This window comes from Hippopotamus amphibius, chromosome 15 (genome assembly GCF_030028045.1).
Source record: "Hippopotamus amphibius kiboko isolate mHipAmp2 chromosome 15, mHipAmp2.hap2, whole genome shotgun sequence".
Lineage (NCBI taxonomy): Eukaryota > Metazoa > Chordata > Mammalia > Artiodactyla > Hippopotamidae > Hippopotamus > Hippopotamus amphibius.
This window is the reverse complement of record NC_080200.1, coordinates 55227126-55249156: the sequence shown is the minus strand read 5'-3', so window position 1 is coordinate 55249156 and position 22031 is coordinate 55227126.

Sequence of the window (22031 nt, the reverse complement as noted above, 5' to 3'; positions counted from 1 at the left end):
ATCTGAATTCAGCCTGTGAAAACCAGGACTCACACTGACCCTGGGCTGCTGAAGGAAAGCTTGACCCCCGCTGGCTTTAGTCCATGAGAAATACATCTCTTCCTCTCACTGGAAATATTTTAAAGCTAGAAAGGCAGGATTTGAAATTCCAAGAGCCCAGATTATTTCTACCTTCTCCCACTCTGGTAATCTGAAGTTCACATTTCCATTCTGTAAAATATGAAATCTTCAAAAACACTCCAAACTGCTTATTATTTCAAATGAATGTTCAAAGTTATTTAAGTCTGAAAGCTTAATGAAAAAATGCTTTGAAATCTTTAGGAAATACTATGTTAAGTGAAAGATGCTTGCTCACTGTAGTTTAATCAAGCAATGGCTATTTGTCAAATGTCTATGGAAGATTTGTTATTGGCAAGCAAGAATGTCTTCTACTCAGAAACCAAACAACTGTAGGTCCACGGAAAGAAAAATGCACCCATCTCTGCCCTCAGAGCTTCCTAGAGGTGTATAAAATTTTGATTTAACAGATATGGAAAATGCTACCAAAACTATGTGTGTATTATGGAAGCTAAGTTGGTTCTATTGGTTTGTGAAAACTACCCAACCATTTGTCATTAAGATAGAAAAAAGTCTACCATGATTGTACTAAATAACTGGAGCTCCTATTCCCATGTACCTGACTCCCACATCCTTAGCATGTTGGTCACTTCACCCGGATGTTAAGAGGAATATTGCCTGCCTGATAGGTGTACTTTGAGACACAGAAGTTCCAGAGAAGAGACCACAGACACCGGTTAGAGCCATTCACTTTAGGTTTTTCTCTTTATCCATATCTGATGCTGTAGTTGAAGGATTAGTTGAAACTCCATTAAATTTAGTAATCTGTGTGTGTGCAAGTGTGAACTATTCTTTTTTGGTGTGAGACAAGTTTGAGCGTATCAGGGCTATTTTGCCACCAGAATTTAGGTATTATAGCCAAATTACTACTAAATTACTAATAAATACTTAATATTAAATTAATTAAACAAGAATGCCATTGGACTGAGCTACAACCAATCCCAAACAGCCAGCAAGTCTTTAAGCTGTGGCCAGTCAAGTAATTTCCTCACAGTGGAGCACTCCACTTTCACTTTAGTGCTGCCTGATTTGAATAAATTTTTGCTCAAATAAACCCTTAAAATGTTTAATACACCTTGGTTTATCTTTTAGTGCCAGCCAGTAAATGATATAAAGAAACTCACCGCCCCCCCCCCCCCCCCCCCCCCCCGCCGAAAGAAAAAGTCAAAGAAAACAAACATGGTCCAAGAATGGTGGGTAATTTGGGAGACCATTATATGTGCCACTCAATTTGAACTTGCCTACACTTCTCCAGGACCCATGGAAGATTCTTATGTATTAGACAGTATAATAAATAATGAGAAATATAAAAGAACAACATCAAATAAAGCTTAAAAAGTGGAGGATGAGTTCTGAGAAGAGAAGGTAACATAAGTTGCAGTGGAGAGTATTTGATTCAATTCTTCATAGCAATTTTGTACTATAATGGAGAGTAGAATCAAAGAGAAGACTCATACATGACATTTCAGAGACTATTACTGCAAGGAAAAAAAATTCACGTTTTAATATTGGATGGGGAGAGGGCAGAATGTAGATACTTTCAAAGAACATCTGTAAGACATTCAAGCAATCACAAATAATTAGAAAGTACTTAGACCTGAGGTCTTTCAAATTCTCTGAGTATAGGAGATAGTATTTGGTTATTTTCACCTTTATTGTGGTGTTATGACATTATGGAATATTTGCTGTGGTTTCCTTAACCACTGTGATCTTTAACTCTGTTACAACCCACTTGTCCAGCGGAAATTGTCAAGTCAACTAGAAAACAAAGACATAAAATCATTGCTTTAATAAAGTTTAGCCCATGTGTAAAAAGAACCAGAAAGAATACCTCCTGACACACAGCCAGCATTCCTCTCTCTTGTGGTCCACCCCCACCCCCAACACACACACACACACACACACACACACACGCACACATACATACACCCTCACACAACACTGAGAGACCTGAAGGACTCTTGTGATCTTCCCAGTGGGCACCAGCAGTTTGAATGTAATGGAGCTAGAGACAGAGTGCGGTGGGGTGGGTGGAGGAGCCTCTGTGATACCAGCATGAGGAGATATATACCTACTTCCAAGGACTGATAAAGCTTTGCACCTTGGGAATGTAGAGGGGCAGTACATTGCAGTGACTGAAGTCAGTGTTGGAAGCCAGGCTCCTGACACTTGCTGTAGGATGGTAGACGGATAACTTAATCTTTCGTGTCTCAGTTCCCTTAGATATAAAATCTAGGGAGGATTAAGTATACTAATACATAAAGCAAGAATGTAGAGCAGTGTCTGGTATAGAGGAGGGGTTCTAGCAATTGTAAATAATGTAAGAAAAGAAATCAATAAACAAACACCTCAATTAAATAGAGCCAGACGACCAGAAGGGAAGCTCTCACAATGAGACAATAACACTGCCCAACAGGAAAAAGAAAGACTCCTCTTCTTTCCCGGTAAGCACTCAGCCAATGAAAAGTCAAGGAATCTTTGTTTACTATAGTCCTCCCAACTTCCTTTTCCCCTTCCTAAAAGTGTTCTCTTCCCTTGTTCTGAGGAGACTTAACATATGGCGCACCAAAGTTGTGGACCCTGAATCGCAATTCTCAGCTGATTCCCAATAAATCCATCTTTGCTGGAGAAATATCTGGCAGTTATTTTTTTCAGGTCAACACTAATTATTACTACCTACCCAATATGACACGGCTACTGAGAGTAGATGATTGCCTTTACCCCTGGAAGTTGTATCACACCTTCAGTTTCCAACTCATGGTATGCCATTATATGCACCCTCAGAAATTTACACTGATCTCTTGGGAAAACAGAGAGGCCAGGCTATGGAAAAACCCAAATATATTGTATTCATCTGGAGTTGACTAGGACTAGTATTGTCTCTCCTTGTAGATACAAAGTTGATTCACAGAAAAGTAAGATACATTATTTAAATTATGTTTGTGGTTTTGAAATTTTGTACTTGCTACCTTATTATTTTACCTGGATTCCAAATTTCCCCTGAACCAGCTGCTTAATTTTGTCTTAGTAAGTAACTAAGTCAAAGTAAGAAATTAAAATCCAAGTAGGATTTTCTGGCCCTCTCTAATCTTTTCATAAATTATGCAAAAATACCTTAACTAACTGAAGGTATAGAGTGGACCTATATTACCATATTTATGCGATTTCTGGGGAAAAAATCTTCTATTTTGGAAGTATAACAGTAATGAGTATTTTAAAATTCTTAGTTTGAATTCCAAGCAAGTTTAGTAGAATGTTAAATGCATATAGGAAATATACCTATGATTCTTTGAAATCCTCCCAATACTATATCATTTCTTTAAAAAAAAAATTTTGATAATAATAGGAATCTCTTTCTCTAGATATTAAATTGTGTTGATAAATGTTTATTTATTTATTCATTCATTTATTCAGTCTTTCCCTCACTCATTAATGTACTTTACAAATTAAAATTATTTAAGGAGGAACATTTTTTCTCCTTGGAGTAAATGGAGACAGACAAGATTCTCAAAAACCACAGCTAGCCCAACACACAAAAGCCCAGGACCAGATGGGTTCACGGGCGAATTCTATCAAACATTTCGAGAAGAGTTAACACCTATCCTTCTCAAACTCTTCCAAAATATTGCAGAAGGAGGAACACTCCCAAACTCATTCTACGAGGCCACCATCACCCTGATACCAAAACCAGGCAAAGATGTCACAAAAAAAGAAAACTACAGACCAATATCACTGATGAATATAGATGCAAAAATCCTCAACAAAATACTAGCTAACAGACTGCAACAGCACATTAAAAAAATCATACACCGTGATCAAGTGGGGTTTATCCCTGGGATGCAAGGATTCTTCAATATACGCAAATCAATCAACGTGATACATCATATCAACAAATTGAAGGATAAAAACCATATGATCATTTCAATAGATGCAGAAAAAGCTTTTGACAAAGTTCAACATCCATTTATGATAAAAGCTCTCCAGAAAATGGGCATAGAAGGAAATTACCTCAACATAATAAAAGCCATATATGACAAACCAAAAGCCAACATCGTTCTCAATGGGGAAAAACTGGAAGAATTCCCTCTAAGAACAGGAACAAGACAAGGGTGTCCACTCTCACCACTATTATTCAACATAGTTTTGGAAGTTTTAGCCACAGCAATCAGAGAAGAAAAAGAAATCAAAGGAATCCAAACTGGAAAAGAAGAAGTAAAATTGTCACTCTTTGCAGATGACATGATATTATATATAGAAAACCCTAAAGACTCTACCAGAAAACTGCTAGCATTCATTGAAGAGTTTAGTCAAGTAGCAGGATACAAAATTAATGCACAGAAATCTCTTGCATTCCTATACACTAACAACGGAAGAGCAGAAAGAGAAATTAAGGAAACTCTCCCATTCACCATTGCAACAAAAAGAATAAAATACCTAGGAATAAACCTGCCTAAGGAGGCAAAAGACCTGTATGCAGAAAACTTTAAGACATTGATGAAAGAAATCAAAGACGACACAAACAGATGGAGGGACATACCATGTTCCTGGATTGGAAGAATCAACATCGTGAAAATGTCTGTACTACCCAAAGCAATTTACAGATTCAATGCAATCCCGATCAAATTACCAATGGCATTTTTCACAGAACTAGAGCAAGAAATCTTACAATTTGTATGGAAACGCAAAAGACCCCAAATAGCCAAAGCAATCTTGAAAAGGAAAAATGGAGTTGGTGGAATCAGGCTTCCTGACTTCAAACTATATTACAAGGCCATAGTGATCAAGACAGTATGGTACTGGCACAAAAATAGAAAGGAAGATCAATGGAATAGAATAGAGAACTCACAAGTAAGCCCAAACACATATGGGCACCTTATCTTTGACAAAGGAGGCACGAGTATACAATGGAAAAAAGACAGCCTCTTCAATAAGTGGTACTGGGAAAATTGGACAGCAACATGTCAAAGAATGAAAGTAGAACAATTCCTAATACCATACACAAAAATAAACTCCAAATGGATTAAAGACCTACATGTAAGGCCAGACACTATAAAACTCCTAGAGGAAAACATAGGCAGAACACTGTATGACATCCATCAAAGCAAAATCCTTTTGGACCCACCTCCTAGAATCATGGAAATAAAATCAAGAATAAACAAATGGTACTTCATGAAACTTAAATCTTTTGCAAGGTGAAAGAAACCATAAACAAGACTAAAAGGCAACCCTCAGAATGGGACAAAATAATTGCCTATGAAACAACGTACAAAGGATTAACCTCCAAAATATACAAGCAGCTCATGAAGCTTAATACCAAAAAAGCAAATAACCCAATCCACAAATGGGCAGAAGACCTAAATAGACATTTCTCCAAAGAAGACATACAGATGGCCAACACACACATGAAAAGATGCTCAACATCACTCATCATCAGAGAAATGCAAGTCAAAGCCACAATGAGGTATCACCTCACACCAGTCAGAATGGCCATCATCACAAAATCTGGAAACAACAAATGTTGGAGAGGGTGTGGAGAAAAGGGAACTCTCCTGCACTGTTGGTGGGAATGTAAGTTGGTACAGCCACTATGGAAAACAATTTGGAGGTTCCTTAAAAAACTACACATAGAACTACCATATGATCCAGTAATCCCACTCCTGGGCATATACCCAAAGAAAACCATAATCCCAAAAGAAACTTGTACCATCATGTTTATTGCAGCACTATTTACAATAGCCAGGACATGGAAGCAACCTAAATGCCCATCAACAAATGAATGGATACAGAAGATGTGGCATATATATACAATGGAATATTACTCAGCTATAAAAAGGGATGAGATGGAGCTATATGTAATGAGGTGGATAGACCTACAGTCTGTCATACAGCGTGAAGTAAGTCAGAAAGAGAAGGACAAATATTGTATGCTAACTCACATATACGGAATCTAAAAATGGTACTGATGAACTCAGTGACAAGAACAAGGATGCAGATACAGAGAATGGACTGGAGAACTCGAGGTATGGGAGGGGGCGGGGGGTGAAGGGGAAACTGAGACGAAGCGAGAGAGTAGCACAGGCATATATATACTACCAACTGTAAAATAGTCAGTGAGAAGTTATGGTATAACAAAGGGAGTCCAACTCAAGGATGGAAGATGCCTTAGAGGACTGGGGCGGGGAGGTTGGGGGGGACTCGAGGTGGGGGGGAGTCAAGGAAGGGAGGGAATACGGGGATATGTGTATAAAAACAGATGATTGAACCTGGTGTACCCCCAAAAAATAAAAAAACAAAAAAAAAAAACAAAAAAACAAACCACAGCTAGGATCACTGAATTAAGATATTTCATTTACAAGTGGGGTAAATCAGGTACCTCCACATCATTCAAACTATTGAAATTAAAAGTTTAAAAATGTTTAAAAAATCACAAGACTATATTTTTTAAACTAAGTTTGAACAATGAAAAACAAATTTTGATAAAAGTAGCATACAGTGATTTATCTTGGCAGAATGTTATTTACCTTTTGGCAACTTGAAAAAGATGTTTTGTAATCTTACCTTTCTTTCTTTTACACATTTTTTCCCTCTTTTGATTACAGTGTATGTGCTAGGATTCCTCACCGCAGTCATCAGTTTTCATATATTGTCATCTTCATCACCATCAACATCATCATAAACATTTATTTTGCATCTAATTTGTTCCAGGAAACATACAAGGGTTCTTCTGGAGAAGAGAATCTAGGCTAAGTGGAAGAGTAATCCTCACAAATAACTTTGATTCAGAAACCTTGTTTGGAAACTAGCTTACTGACAGAAAAAAAGAAGTTTAATTTTAATTCATATATCATATAATGGTAGCATATTTGATCTTCTAAGCAGTGTCAAAACTCAAAATTAATAGTAAATGGTGCCAGGAATTTTAAAAGCATGTTCCAATTTTATCATGCTACACACACAACTGTAGCAGCATCCCTGAACAATGTTTTTATGTTGGTTAAGAACAATATGTGAAGATCAATTCTCTACTTACCTTCAAACAAATTTAAAAAGAATTATTCTGTAACATTAAGACTGTGGCATTATTGATACAAAGTTTTTTTTTTGAAACCGTCTGTTCTTTATTAATAAGAGCTGTGGAAGTATCATAAACAGAACTTGGCTGTATCCTTACATAATTGCTTCCATAATTTAAAATCATAAAAACATCCCCAAACTAATATGTACCAACAGAATGTTCCAAAACAGCTTTAAATATTTAACATAATGTTATAGAAAGAAAAAAAATCAATTAAACATAAAAGAAATTTAAAAATATCTTGATAATTTTATTTTCCAATTAGAAAATGTAGATATTTGCCCCAGGGCCATGACATAATATTTAAGGTGATGACTTCTAACAGTTATATTTTTAACACATGCCAATGTTATAACAAGTATCTTCAGCCTTTAATGAGAACAGTATTTCCTCTAAATGGGAGCTGTGCAGTGTAAAACACACTGGAGTTGATCTTTGAAGTCCAAATCTCATGACCTTGTCATGAGGCCACTTAAAATCATGTCACCTTGGTTCCCTTTCCAGCTAAACTGAAATATACCTTCCTGTTGGGGTTACTTGGTTGATTAAATGAGAATATATATTAGGACAATTATTCAATGCAATATTATTGAAAAGTTTTTATTAATCTATATATTTTGCTAGCTTTCAAATATTTAATATATTTCTACTAACCATTGATCCATGCTCTAGATTTATCTGATATTAATTGATTAATTTAGCTAGTACATATTTTTATAATTTTTTAATTATTTTAGACTTTTTTCAGATAATTTGCTTTATTTTAATTTCTTGATAAACTTTTTAGAAACTTCTACTGTTCACTTTTTTTGTAGCAGAAGTCACCTAACCTTGCTTGCTGTCATAAATACATCTATGTCTCCTTATTTTCTCCATCTTTCTTGAGTCTGTTATATATGCATTGCTAATTTTCAGCACCTCCTGCCATAAGAAAGTTTTTTTATTCTTAAAGCTATGTTCCCTTAAATTAAACTTTTGTAGAACTGTGGAGATCATGAAGGAAGAAAACTTTGCACTGTGCTTTCGCGATAATTTATATTTTGCAACATGTCAACACGGTTAAGATTCTTACTCAACTAGTCATACTGTTACACCTAACTAAGAAACACCAAATACCAATTGTCTGATTTTAAATATCATGTTTTAATTTTGTATAGAAACCCAGGAAAATTCATTTTTCTGTCTGTTTTACAAACAGAGGTAACTTCTCCTTTTCTATTTATTGCTAAAGGAAGAATCTAGTTATTCAGCAGATGTCACTAGAAGGCTGTTGTACTGTCATTTTATGTTCTTATAGTCATACTAGCAAAGCCGAAATACAGATATTTTCAATTGCTTTAAGGTTAGAGATATTTTAATGTCTCAATTTTAGGTGAACATAGAAGAGGAAAATAGATATTCTTCAAATAAAAATAATTATTTAAGATAAAGAAACACAATTCATACACTTTCATTGTGGTATATTTTTAGATGGCATTAAATGTGTGTTAATGTAATGCGAGTCTCAATTAAATGATCACAGAAACTCAAGTTGATCAACAGAGCTTAATAAATGATGAAAAGGAGGTTTAATGGCTTGTTCTCTGTCTTTATCTACATAAAGGTTTGTTATTAAAGAAAACTGTTGATATATTTGCTATTTCTGAACTCTGTCATGAGAAAGAAGACATGCCTTGTCTGTTGTAATTTTTGTTTAAGAACAGGAAGTTCATGGAAACAGCAAGTTGACCCTATGGTCCTTTATCTTCAGACAATTCTCCTTAGACTGTAACTTGTATATTGCTACCTCCACTAAAGGATTCCTTTTTAATTTCTTAATCATCACCATCTTGGGTTTTCATAAAGCTCTCAGTCAACAAGGTCTCTTGTGTAGTCCCAATCTTATCATTTTTAGTCGTATGAAACACACGTTCACTTTTTGGAATATTCCTTGCAACATTCCTTGGGCTGCTCTCCCAGACAAGGCATTCTCAATTCTTGAGTTCTTTCATTATTATTATTAGTAGTAGTAGTAGTAGTAGTAGTAGTAGTAGTAGTAGTAGTAGTAGTAGTAGTAATGTCTCTCTTCCACCTAGTTCCTGCAGTGAGTTCAAATTGAAATAATTTATTTTGTCCATTAATAATAAAGTTAGCTGATGTTAATTGAATGTTGGCTGTATTCTAGCCTCAATTCATAGCCCAGGTAGCCTTCACACTGCTTTAAATGCTTTATTAGCCTGGGAAGGCTCCCTGCTAATATCTCAGTAGCACAGTGCTACGTATGTACTTACAAATTTACTCACACCAGGTCCAGTGCAAATACTCCTTGTCTGGTGCCTCCTCTGGGCAGCCCCACTCCCAGGATTTAAGGCTACCTTTATCCTGATATAATTACTCTCAACATCTTCCCCCCAAAGTCTTCAGTGAAAAGGAAGAAAGGATGGAGGAAAGGTGGACCAGAAATGGATCAAGATCTTGACTGTCTTACTCACCACATCCCCTCACCTTTCATTGGTCAGAAAAATATCAAATATCTCCAAGTGGGGCAAGAGGGCTAAGAAATCCAATACAAATTACGATTTTCCTTTTCATGATTTATAGACTATTGTGTTATAAAACATACATTGAAAAAGCGATAGTCAGCTTTCCTCATGACACTTTTAAAACTACCCATTGCCCAATCAAAATTTTGTACAAAATCATAGATTTTATACTACCATTTATAAGATTTTAAGATATAAACAATAGCATAATAGCTCAAGAAAACTAAACAATACTAGAAATTATCAAAATATGTTCTAGAAAATTTAGTGTTAAAACGCGTTACTGTAAATGATTGCTTATCTATTAATATTTTCTATACAATAGGTACTGAATTTATAACTGAATAAATTCCTCTAGTGGACTGCATAGTAGTTTTTGGTTAGAAATGGCATAATATGGTGACAGTTCTGCAGTCTATTATGACAATTGTGCTGATCTTCCTGGGGGCAGTTTTGTCAGAAATCACTTCTTATGTAATACTTTGGTAAGTCATTCAGCTTTCCCATGGTCTCACTGAGGCCCAGCTTACTTTGCTTTACCTAGAATTTCATATACTTTTGTCTTTTTATTAGATTCTTTATATGTAGCAGAATTTGGCTGTACTACTATACTTCATTATAAAGTAGGTTAAATTTCTAACATTTGCCATAATAGAACCCAAAAGGTACGAAGTGATGCTTGGTATCATTTAAAGTAAATGATTAACTTGATAGTCATGTCAATAATGTACTTTTGAAATTCTATATTTTATCTTTATAGAACTAAAAATGCTGGGAATTACATGTAACTTCATGGAAATTGTTTTACATGAAATATATTTCAAAACCTGCAGTTCTATGCCTCTATATGAAGTGAGTTTGACTATATATACATATGTATATGTGTGTGTGCACGTATATATATATATATATATATAGATAGATAGATAGATAGATAGATAGATAGATAGAGATATTTCCAGATAACAAAGCAACAGGGTTCATTATTATTGTTTGATCTCCTCTGTCCATGTGTCAAAGAAAGTTAGCACTCATGGCGGACACTGCTTAATGCATTTTAGGTACTGTAAGGGAAATTGGCAAAAAGTTCCTGTTTTCCCCCTAGCTCAGAAACGTAAAACAATTTATTATATTATCTCTATGTAGAGAAATGAAATGAAGTGTTTGCTCTGTCTAGCTTTTAGCTGCTTTTAGCTTAAGTGTATATCGTATAGCTGATGTTGTAGAGAAGACACTTTCTCACACTGGATAATCCCCCAAAAAAAGGATACAAATATTTTACAAAATTATTCCAGGAGGAGAAGGAAAAATGAAAAGGAACAGAAAAGGCATGTGATTTTTCTCTCTTGGGCAAGACTCCTCTGCCGCCTGAAGCCTGCACTGTCTTGGTCCTGGTTCTGGCAGTGGAACAGCGATTATCAGGCTCTCCTGAGGTCTTGTTGCCATGCAGCTGGGAAGATGGTATGAATCTTTGTTGCCTCTTCAGGAGAGTGAAACCCTCCCTCAGTTCATGCTACAGATATGTATTTGTTCTCTGAAGCAAACATAGCCAGAGTGAAGAAAATGAGCTCTTTGGATCTCAGTTCACAAACTCTAAGTACATGTATACAAAGTACTTTTGGAAAGTCCATCTCCATGCATCTATACAGATACAGATATAGATATAGATAGATAGTATATAGATATAGATAGGTAGTATGGACATATGTCTGATGATAAAGGAATTGTTTAAATATTGATGTGCATCTTTGTACATTTTTATGTTCGCTTTTAACAACAACTGATTTGGGTAACAGAATTATGCCTATTTAACTGATGAGAGGAACAAATATCAGATACCCAAGATTACAGAAATCATAAGTGGGAGAAATGGGATTCAAACCCACGTCAGCGACTTCTGTACCATACACACTGTATTATATTTTCAGGCTGAATGGGATTCATGGTGCTACTTTCTAAGCTCTGAACAGATTGGGAAGCCCTAGGGAAGGGCTGTATGCACTTAAGAAAAGTATTATATTTCTGGAAGGATAGCTATTCATGATGAATCACTTATGGGAGGACAAAATTGATACTTGATGGTTGCACTGATTTTTTATGTCCTTTTCTCTAAAACAAAACACAAGAAGGAATTTTAAAAGTTGTAACACTCCAGTGTCACTTCTGAAATTACTTCTTCCAGGGGTAATATATCTATAAAATACAGAAACACAGTAGTGTTGCCTAGCAGGAATTGTTTTAGATTCTTGAAGATAGTTGAAACATTTGACTTTGTACACCTCAATCTCTTTTACTTTTGAAATAACCACCTCCAAATTTGGATTTTAATAAAAAATAAGTGGGTTTAACAAATGTAACAAAGGAACCCAACTATTATATTCTTTATTTAACCTGTTTGTGTTTTAAAATATATGTAGATAAGTATATATTATATTTATTAAACTGAATAAATGTTTTAACATTTTTATTCATTTGTTGGAGATCAGAAGACAAAATCAAACATATAATCAGTGCTCTTTCATCTGGTAAGGCATTTTTAAAAAGATTTATATTCTTATGTTTCCAATTTTGTTACAATAAAAAAGGAATTTATATAATATGCACTCTTCAACAGAAATTAACGTATAATAGATTAGCTGTGGGCAGGATCTATTGGTTTTGAGTTAGATTTTTAGCAGAAGCTAGAAACTCAGGAAAGGAAACTTGTGGCCATCACATGCTCATATCCTTGAAGTGCAAGGCATTTATTCATTCTGAACCAGAGGCAGAGAGAGGAAAGGACATGTTTATGGAACATTCTCTTGATTCTTGTTCTCACAGAATATGAGTTTATCTGCCGTGTATTTATTCTCTTGGCCAGATAAATTGTAGCTCTAGGGAATTTATCATGTTAGTAGTTTTTAAAGCTCAAAGGGTCAAGTTATCTGATTTTGGTATGTATCTCTAGAAATGCGTTCAGGCCACCTCACACGTCAGAAATCTAGAGAGTCATTAGAGACTAGAGTCATATACTATCTTACGATGTGAAAGAAATTTCTGCAGGAAGGCAGGGACTCAAGCAAGAGAAACGCTTCTGCCAACGGAGGCGCTTTGGCAAAGTGATTCACTTGTCTCCAGGTATATCCAAATGAACTAAAGCCCCATAAAAGAGTGCATCATCCTTTATTTCTATTTTCAGAGTGTTCAAAGACATGAACTACTGAAGCAATACCCTGGCTCTAATATAAATTATTGCAAAACATATGTACTCTTTAAATATCAGAACTTCATAACTACTATCCTCTTCCAAGAAGAGTCTATAAATGTGGCCAGCAATGTCTATTTAAAATATTTTTAAATTGTTTATATAGTTCATTTTGACAAAACATGAAAAGAATAGCTGTGTGTTTGGGTATTATAGTTGCTTAAGGGCTTTTGAGCAGAAATATTTAGGTTTTACTCATTAGGTGAATCTTGATTGAGGACTGTGAAATCAAAATAATGACACCGAATTCAGTAGCTTCTTATAATGATGTTAATTTGATTTATTCATGAAAACTACATGGACTATTTGTCAAAATGCAGATTCCTAGGCTCAAAATCAGTCCTATTCAACCTAAGGCTCTGTAAATGGAGATTTGAAATCTGAATTTAAAAGGACATGTCCTAAGTAATTCTTATTATAACACTTACCCTATCTAGTAAGGTTGCAAAATATTTCATGTAATTTTGGGAAAATGTTACATGTCTAAATATACATAGCATATATGTGACACAGGTATCACATATTATGAGATGTAGATATATAGTTTTTATCAATGATCATAATATATATCACTTGAATTAATATATCATAAAAAGTAATCATTATTTTAAGTCCATATATAATAATAACGGAAATAATAATGCTTACTATAAATTTAATTCAAGGTAAAACTAAATCATAATTTCGGAGACAGTTATTTCACGTTTGAATTATTTGTAAAATTACCTTAGTATCTGTTTCAAGGGCTGATTTAAACCTTATGAGATACATTTTAATAAATATTTGTTGAATAAATGAATAGGACAGAATTGGATATTATACTTTGCATTTTAACATGCTAAGCATAAAATATTCCCATGCGTTTCTACTAAAATTTAATTACAGGTACTTCATTCTATTCCGTAGTCAATTTATTTGCTCTTCATTGAACTGCTAGAGTATCTGCAGAGGACTATTGTTTAACATCTCTTACTGAATTAAGATAAGTCTCTGATAGAGAATATTTCCTCTCTTTACTGAATTTTTGGATTTAAAGGACTTCATGCTTACCTGGGAAAGTGTCTCTTAACTTCCAAATGAAGTGTTTCTACATAGTCCACTAGGATTCTCCAAAAGGATGAGATATTCACAGCTTCTGGTTAAAATCTTTATGACTAAAGTGATCCTTCCAAACCTTGAAAACAAGTGTCCACTGACTAAATTGGATCTGCGTACCTGCTAAAAGAGGAAAATGCATAAAATGCAAACAGGTTGGAAAAGGGTCAGACTGGAAATGTTGTAGTTGATTTTGGCAGCAGGAACAAACTCTGAAGCTTTCCTAAAGGCATGTAAGCAGCACTTAAGGGCAATTGTTTTTGTTGACTTGGATTTTTATCTGTGGTGCTATTTAAATAAGAATGGGCATACACATCCACAGAGTTCCTCTGAAAAAATTTCACTCAGTAACCTGTGGCTTAAAGTGCTGACATCGAAAGACAAAGTGCTTAAGAAATTATGTCGCAGTGTTGAGTTCCACAAGAAAAACATATTTTGATTTCCCTCTGAACTTGCAGTCATTATTTTCAAACTATTTTTCAGACACAGCCATTTATCTACCTGAGCAGCAGATTGCTCAAATAATTATCATTCATAATGTGGCCACTGGGTCTTTTAATCTTTTAATTGACTACTCTAGGAATTGTATATACGTCAAAGAGTAACATTACAGGGAATAAAAATGCATCTTAACATAGAGATTGCATTTAAAATATCGTTGTGGTTTTTTTCCTTTTCTCTCCCAGTACTTTCTCATTCTGACATCTAAAATTGCTTCTCTCAAATCTGTTGACAGGTTCACATACAACACAGTTAAATGAGTTTCCCGGCATTTGAGGAACCGATGAAGTTCAGTTTGCAATGAATTATAACTTTAAAGAAAAAAAAAATAACCCCAAGATCCCCACATTCCAGTCTTGCTGGAAATTTTTTTTAAAAAATAAAGTTGAGTTTCTAAAGGTCCCAATTAAAATGGAAATAGAGGAAAAATGATGTTTCCCTTTGCTTTTATGCTGTAAATGTGAACTCATAAAAAAATGAAAGTTTAGAGAATTATTTCCTGGATATAGTGCTTCACACTGCCTGCTTTAGCTTCTCTCTCTCTCTCACTTTCTTTTTTTTTTTTTTTCCGGGAAAATAATCAAGCTGTTTCTGTTTTTCATGATCTTTCTAAGGAGTAAAAAATGCTATTCTTCTACAAATGTGAATTCTCTAAAAATAGTTAATTCTGAAATTACTTTTGGTATCTGGATGAATGAATAACTGAATCACAAGATTTTAAATCTTAACCTGTAGGAAACAATGTTCATAGAATTATTGAAGAAAAATCCAGGTTCAACAAGCACAGGAGGATATAGTGTGATGGTTATGCTGAAAGAGGAGGGAAGGGGGCAGGGCCCAACCTTTAAAAAATTACCCATCACTTTGTCTCCATATTCTTTCGAGGCAAAGAAAGAACATTAAATTCACCAGCAATAATACTACTTCTTACCTTTACTGTTACACAAGACAGACATAAACTTCTGAGCTCCGGGGAGTGGCTAGTTAATTTGCATTTGGTAGTGATAATTCTTCCTTGGCAGTATAGCAGTTAAACTTCACCAACCATTCTTGATCCATTATCATAATATTACATTCAATAGAAAAATAATTTCTCCCTCTAAATAGTCATATAAGATTTAAGGTTACAGATATAACATATTCTATGTAACTGATTAAAAAATTATCTTGATGGGAACAAAATTTTTTTATGGACTGAAATTCAAGATTTATGTGACAGAAACTTCCTCACCAAATATATGTACTCATATTTTAGTCTGTGTAGAGTCACTGTTGTTGAATGCAAGTTTTGATTTGTAAACTTTAACTTACTCTTCTTCTTATAATTGCATAAAATTCTGCTTTTCTCTAGCCTACAGTCACTCATTTCATTTATTTTTTTTTATGTCCTTATTTTGGTTGGAATTTTAAAATTAGAATAGCAATACTAGAAACAAACATCAACATTTTGGTTTGGGGCTGGGGTTAAGAATACAATTTTGTTTATTTATTTTGCCCCCTGGCATCTTGTTACATAAAATTTCAAAAATAATCTATATAAAAAGATGTTAGAAGATTTAAAATATATACATATAACTTCAGTTCCAAGTCACTGACTCTTCAGTTCAAAGCATCAACTTTGAGGTTTATCAAAGGAGTGTAGCCTTTGACTTGTCTTTGAAGAAACTGCAGTGAAGTACACTATAAAAACACTTCCTCAGTATCAACAGTGAAACTTGAAAGGTGAGAAGTTAGAATGGAAATACTTAGTAGCCTAAAATAAAACTATTAACTTATAGTTTTAACTACTGACTGTAGGCTAGTGAGAAAATGTTACTGTCCTTCTTACTTTTCTTTCACCTATGTTTATCTTAATCTCCACTATTTAGCAGACATGCTATCAAATGTTCATTGAATGAATATTGTATACAACAGATCAGGTATTCACTAAAAAGCCATCACCAAATGAAACTTCACATGGTACACTACTGGCATGGAGTACAGAATTTGCCCCAAAACAGGATGACATTCTCAGTGTGATAGTAGGCAAAGCCACTGGTATCCTTTTATAGCAAACATTCATAACAAAATTTTTTGTTATTTTTAATCAGGGACTAGTTGTGAAAAATCGCAGTCCAACAGATAAAATCATACTTAGAATATTAAATTTTATTGTTTATTATGCCACTGAGAAATCAAAGAGAAATTTGCCTTAATAAGAAAAATGTCACATATTTATTAATTTTTACAATGTTTTAAAGGATCTCATTCCAGAAAGGATTTGAAATGAAAAATCTGAGATCAAGTGTACAGTTTGAATATGTATACTGAAAAATGAATACTCATTTAACTACCACCACAAACAAAATATAGACTATTTTCATTACCCAGGAAAGTTCCCTCACGTTGCTTTCTAGAAACACTTCCATCCAAGCAAACATTGCTCTTATTTTGTTCACCATAGATTAATTGTGCAAGTTTTTGTGTGGATACAAGTTTTAAAAACAGTTGAATAATTAGCTAAGAGCAGGATTGCTGGGCCATGTGTTAAGTCTGTGTTTGATTTTGCAAGAAACCACCAAACTGGGGCCAAAATGACTGCTATGTTGCAATGCCACCTGCGGTGCCTGAGTTCTTGTCCTTGTTCCACATTGTCACCAGAGTTTGGTATTTTCACTTTTTTGTTCATTAGTTTCATCGATTCTAATAGGCATGTAGTGTCTATTTCTGGTTTTAATTTGCATTTTCCTAGTGATAGATTACAGCGAGCGGTTTTTTAAATGCTTATTTCCCATCTGTGTATTTTCTTTACTAACATGTCTGTGAAGTTCTTTTGCCTATTTGTTTCATTTATCAGGCTGTGGTAATTTTCTGCATACAAGGCATGTTCATATTTTGTTAGGCTTATATCTAAGTTTTTCTCCTTTTTGGTGCAATTATAAATAATATTTTAATGATTTGGAATTCCTTTTATTTTTTGCTCATATGTAGGAAAACAACTAAAGTTTTTATATTGGTTTTTGTATCTGACCTTACTAAACTTGGATTTTAATTCTAGGAGATTTTTTCTGTATAAACAATCATGTCATCTGCAAATAAAAAGTTTTATTTCACCCTTTCTTAAGTTAAGGAAGTTACCTTCTGGTTATGGATTTTTACTGTTTTTATAATGAATGAAAGTTGAATTTTATTCAATGCTTTTCTGATACACCTTGTAATTACTTTTTGTTGAGAGCCAGATGTGTCCTATGGGCAGTAAATACTAAGGCGGTAGGCTCTTTTTTTTTTATTTTTAAATTTATTTATTGGCTGTGTTGGGTCTTCGTTGCTGCGCAGGCTTTCTGTAGTTGTGTAGAGCAGGGGCTACTTTTCATTGCAGTGCTTGGGCTTCTTATTGAGGTGGCTTCTCTTGTTGTGGAACATGGACTCTAGGTGCATGGGCTTCAGTAGTTGCGGTGTGTGGGCTCAGTAGTTGTGGCTCATGGGCTTTAGATCACAGGCTCGGTAGTTGTGGGTTGCTCTCCATGGGTTGTTCTATTTTGGATATTCGGTGCAACTGGGGGCTCCAGTGGCATTAAATCTCTGTACTGATCTTGTGTCTCTCCTCTGGACTTTAGGGCTTCCCTTGTGCTTCTGCTCAGAGCCTCTTCTGCGGCTCACTTGCCTAGGAATCCCTATTGCTGTGCAGCCTTATTAGCAAGGTCATAGTGAAGAGGAAAGTTAGAAACTTACACTCGGCTACAAACAACTCCACGCTTGATTTGCTTTTGTGAAACATGCTTGCTGTACTGAGAAAAACAGAAAAACAGGATGACCTAACAATTCAATGTAACTTTAAGATGTTTTGCTAAGAAATGGAATGTTCTGCACCTGCTCTTGTAAGTTTCTGTTTGGAAACTTTCGTGCTCTGTAAATATGTGTACTATAAAAGTAAAGCTCACCCTGAGTTCAGGGCCCAGAGCTTTGGAGCGTTAGCTTCTCTGGGGCCGCTGCCTTAATAAACCTGAGTTCTCCAACCCTCCGAGTGTGGTGCTTGGTTTCTCGACGGACCGATTTCTGTAACAATAGCATGTGGGAAAGGGAAGGCATTGTTCATCTTTTGACTGATACTCAGTTTTTGGAGCATACAGTGGGCCTGTGTCTTGGAGCTGTGGCCTTCAGGAGTGTTTCTGTCCCTCTTTGAGTGGTAGATTTTTTTCCCATATCACTTCATCCCCTCCCCAGCTGCTCAGTTTTCTCCATGTATGTTCTTGAAGCCTTCTCCTCTGTGATTATGTTCTTTCTTTTCCTTTTAATGGAGACAGGAAGGCTGGAACAGGGCTGGAGTGGGGCTGGTGGGGCCGTGTGCCCACGCACTAGCTGGAATGGATTTTGCTCTTGACCTCTGATGATGCCCTTCCTGAGATTAAACTAAATCTTTGTTTCATAAGGAAGAAAGGTCTGCATGAACTTCAAAATGGCTACTGCTTCTGTTCCTCTGCTGGAGTCGTAGGGGTTAACCTTGATCTTCACAATGAGGACCTGAAAGAAACTGGAGTAAAAGCTTCTGGGAAAGGAAGACTATGACTGTGGCCCTGGGAGGTTCTCATTCTCTTGTTAGCCAACACGTGGCCTCTGTAGTTTGTGAATGTTTCTAATGTAATCTTCCTACTGATTTAGGGCATCCCGCCCCTTCTGCTCAAGGTAAGCAAATGTTAGGTTCTGCGTATAACCTGGAAGTGACTTCTCTCTCCAGATGTCATGGTGGTGGCTTGCTCTGCAACTTCTGTTCTCTGATGGGTCTAAGAAAAATCACTGCTTTTCTTTTTGTCCAGCTTTTTTGTTATTGGAACACAGAATGCTAAATTCTAAGCTCTATTCTTTGGAGCTAAAATCGGAAATCTTGTATCAATTCATCTGATCATTCTTCCATCTTGTTCTGTGAACTTCATTTATTCATTATGACAAAGTTATTTAAAGCCACTCTGCAAAATATTGACTATTTGTTATTTACAACTTACATTCTAGATAGTTTATTTCATTAATAAAATTCTTATTTAACATTGCTTTTGTTACATATTATGGCATATGAGTACGATTATCAAACTCTGTACAATTGGTAAAATAGAAAATAGAGACGTAAGTCTGTGACACTTTGGGTGTCTGCCCTGGGAATATCTGCCTTTTGCTATCTCCTGTTATTATTTAGAAAACTGAAAATCTCACCATGAATGGCGGTCTTGTCAACCATCTAAGGCTCAATTTTACCTTATCCACACAAAGACAAAGGTTATGTTACAGCTTACAATGACAACAGCAATTATGTAACAGGGTGACACAAATACTTTAGAATTGATTTAAAATTTCAAGAGAGAGAAAAAAACTATGGTCGTAAATACTGCTGAGAAGCCAAAGTAAATTAGTGCGGAGAGAAATATAGGTGGCAGGTTGCCAAAAGCATAAATCTATAAAGAGAGAAAAATTCCTAAGAGTAATTAAAATAAATTTTTATGCAAAATAAAACCATTTCAAGTACTCAAATTTTAGGAAGAAGAGTATGATTTACTTTCTCTGAGGGACATGGTTTTTCCTTTGCATTCAGTGTTATAAATATATAAAACTTCATACACAGATGAATTGCTCCTTTGGAGGAGGGTTTTCACATTTCCCCATTGTCTTTCTGAGAAGGAGAAATGCACCCTCTTTGGGCAGAAAGCTGCTGTGGCAAAAAGTGCTCAAAGGGCTGATGGCTGTGGCTGAGATGAGTCTCAAAAGTCAGGGAGCCTAGCATGTTCTCCCAAGTCACTTACATTTAAAATATTCACAATTTGAAAATGAATTTTTAGTTATACTTCCAGTTGAAGAATAATAAGTGAAAACAGAAAATTTCAAGAAAACTCATATTTTTTAATAATATGGTTTTGTGAACCATCACTTGAGCTTTTAAAATATGTTTTAAACAACCTTGAGTGGAAGTGGCTCTAGGCAACACAATTGTCAGTCACCGCTCTGGGTTTTATACACTTAATAGTCATGGCTAATGAGTATTGGCAATAGAATGATCAACTGTCTTGGTTGCCTGTGACTGAGAAGGTCCCTAGTCATGGGTCATTCAATGCTAAAAATGGGAAAGTCACAGCAAACTGGGACAACTGGTCACTCCGGTTGGTACTTACCATGTCCTGGGTATTAACCACATCTCTCACATTTCATACCCTCATAAACCCATGTACAGATTCCATGAGGACTATAACCGTGGAGTTTGAGTTCAGGGCATACATTCTTTCTCATGGGGGCACATAACTTTGCCACTTTGAAGTTTGGTTATAAATAATAAACAGGAAGAACATAACACATATTTGTGTTAGCCACCAGGACTACTGCTGTTCTATTTTTCCTCCAGAGGTGAATCAAAGGAAGCAAAATAGTTAGTGAGGGTGAAATACACAGGAGTGCTAGCCTAGGGTAGCATCTATGGATATAGATGAACTGGGTTTATCACAAGCAGGGTTCTCCAGGAAGCAGCTGTCTGAGGTAGATATCAGTGGGCAGAGAAGTATCTGGGAATGAACACTGGTGGAGAGAAAAGTGAGGAAACAAGAGAAGGCCCTGGGAGACATGGGGCTGCCGTGTAGAGCAACCAATCCCCAGCTGACTTCACAGACACTTTGAAGCTGAAATGATCATCAGTAATGGCCTATGATGGAAAGAGGGTCCAGAAATGAGTCACCTGTGAAATTAGACTGATAACTTTCATGAGTTCAATACACGTAGCATATAACTAATTAGTCACTAGACACAGACTATGAGTGAGACAGTTACAGAAGGGGAAATAAATCAGGATTGCTCTCTGAAAGAGCCCCCAAGAGCTGGGGGAATAAGACCACATTTCTGAAGGGGTACCTGTGCAGTGCATCATAGAAGTTTCACTGGTATAAAGAGAACCAAGGCTTGCTGTAGAGATTAATTTCCCTTAGAACCCATGAAATTTCAAAGTATATAATTAAAGATGATAAAGGGTCTACAGCATCCCTTTTGATATCCCTCTGCTTAGGAAGTTGCTTGATTTTTTAAAATGTCAGTGAATGACGAATTAATGATTTGACTTCGCATTTGTAAATTTTGAATAATATGCAAAAAATAATGTCTCTGGAATGTCACATTCTCAAGCCAGAAATTCCATTAAAGCATGAATAAAATTGCCATATATGTAAGGGTCACTGCTTTAGTATTACATGCTCTGCAGTCAGTCTTCCTGGATCATAGAGCTTTGATGCTTCTAAATGATCAAAGTTTTCAAATTCCAAATATCTTCAAAGGGGCTGTCATGACTCTGGCTTTGAGTAGAGTGGTCATCCACATCAAATCACACTTTCCTGGTTCTGTCCCTGAATTCCAAGCTTTCAGAGCAGTGGCTCTGTTTGTGCCATTAGATGTGAGAGCAGTTTCTAACTAAAACACAAGAAAATGAAAGTATGTGCTATGTGTTTTGGTCACATGCAGCTATGTCATGAAAATA